This window comes from Cibotium barometz, chromosome 21 (assembly GCF_041138505.1).
Source record: "Cibotium barometz isolate CiBa-2024 chromosome 21, ASM4113850v1, whole genome shotgun sequence".
NCBI lineage: Eukaryota > Viridiplantae > Streptophyta > Polypodiopsida > Cyatheales > Cibotiaceae > Cibotium > Cibotium barometz.
Window position 1 is genome coordinate 11103361 of NC_141066.1, and position 1930 is coordinate 11105290.

At 36.4% G+C, this 1930-nt stretch overlaps 1 long non-coding RNA gene across 1 annotated transcript; it reads right to left on the reverse strand.

The window, feature by feature from the left end:
* Window positions 1-618: 618 nt before the first annotated feature.
* LOC147626836 (uncharacterized) lies at window positions 619-1598 on the reverse strand. The gene is made up of 3 exons (XR_015268499.1): window positions 1574-1598; window positions 1202-1479; window positions 619-1116 (listed from the first exon to the last, which is right to left on the reverse strand). It is a non-coding gene; the product is annotated as an uncharacterized LOC147626836 (long non-coding RNA).
* Between the last annotated feature and the right edge of the window lie 332 nt (window positions 1599-1930).

A 1930-nucleotide genomic window follows, 5' to 3' on the forward strand; every position in this document is an offset into this window, starting at 1 on the left:
TAAACTAAGGACATAAGGAACACACCTTCATACTTATATGTATATTATATATGTATGTACATATATATATATGTGTTTGTGTGTGTGTGTGTATTAAGAAATAATATTAAAATAATCAAGGACACTTCAGAACAAATCACATGAGCAATGGCCTTAAACTAAAGACATAAGGAACACAGCTCTTCATACATATATAATATACATACGTATATAATTGAAATAATCAATAAGGACACTTCACACAAATCATGTGAGCAATGTCTCAAACTAAAGACATAAGGAACACAACTCTTCATATATATATAATATACATATGTGTATTATATATGTATGTATGTATGTATTTATGTATATATGTATATATATATGTATATATGTATATATATATATATACACACACACACACATACATACATACATACGTATATATACATACATATATGGAATCAGTGAGGAACATGAGCTCTAAATTCACCCTTACCTGGCAACAAAACCTATAAAACACCATCTTGGGCATATCCTTATGATGCAGGGATGAAAAACGCTGCCAGGCTTTCCCTGCCTCAGCTAGGGCCCCACAATCTCTAACTAAAAGCTGCTAGATAGTTTCCTATGCACCACAAACGTGGCTTGTAACTTTGCATGGGACTTAATTAGAAAAAGTTTCATGTCCTTGCAAAGTTTCATGTTGATTGGGGATCATTTGGGTAAATGGCCATGCAGGATTACAAAATGGTCGTGTTGTATGGGTGTACAACTTTGCAAGGGTCATCAATTGAGTATGTTTCATATCCTAACAAAGTTTCATGTCGATTTAGGACCATTTGATAGGATGGACTCATGAAATTTCCCATTTGTACACATGGGTGGTAGTGCATGAAGTTCGCATCTATTGATGGTGATGGAATGATCAAGTGACAAATAGGCATGCAACTTTGTAGAGGTCTTACCCATCTATGAATACAACACCAAGGGTAGTGGGCCAGTTCCCATTGAGACAATGTGTCCATGGTTTTGAGGTACATGCAACTAGCCGAGTTCCCTATCTCCAACCACCCTTTGCACTACCTAGGCATGCCATTCACATTTCCTTCTTGCACCAAGTAGGAGAGATACCTTAAAGACAAAAAAAAAAACTAAATGTTGGGTCAATGGGCTCAAGAAGACAATGTAAAAAAGCAAGAACAACACATTGCATTACCTGAAGACCAAACGTTGTGCCGCTTGATCAAGATCTGTTGCCTTCCTTTGTGATCTCCTCTTCTCCCACTCTTAAGCTCAACATTGCTATCCTTGGATCTCAAGTAAGTGAACATATGTTTTTGACCCTCCAAATTGATGTCCTCTATGTATTATTGCAGCGTATAATATTCTCGCAAATCAAGTGGATGGATCATTGCACAAAGTGCACATAAATCTTGCAAAGCCATCAAGGATTGGATCTCCACTTTCTCAAGGAATGTCTCCTTTGTTAACCACCTACTTAGAGAGCAACCAAATTAGCACAACAAATAAATAAATTCAACTATGTACACCATCATGAGAAAACATAAGACAAGCATGAAACACTTACCCTCTATAATCATTATCTCCTGCTGGCATAAAGTACATCTCTCTCATCCTATTATCAGCATCAAGAAGTGATAGCAACATGAGTCTGTTCTCATTTCTCAGCTCCACATTAGCAAGATACTTTAGGTTGGATAAGTTAACAATAGAATCATGACATTCAAAAGGCAATGAAAAAGCCTTTTTCTTCCCCACATCACCCAATTTGGGATCAAGAATGTTGAGCACGTGAGATAAGTCAACATAAAGAAAAAGATAAGATAATTGAAATCAAAGAGCATCAAACCATTTAAGTAAAAGGCATTCCCATTTTATCCGCATACTTTCTATGGCTCTTTAGGCTCAGCCTTTGTCCTCCTCA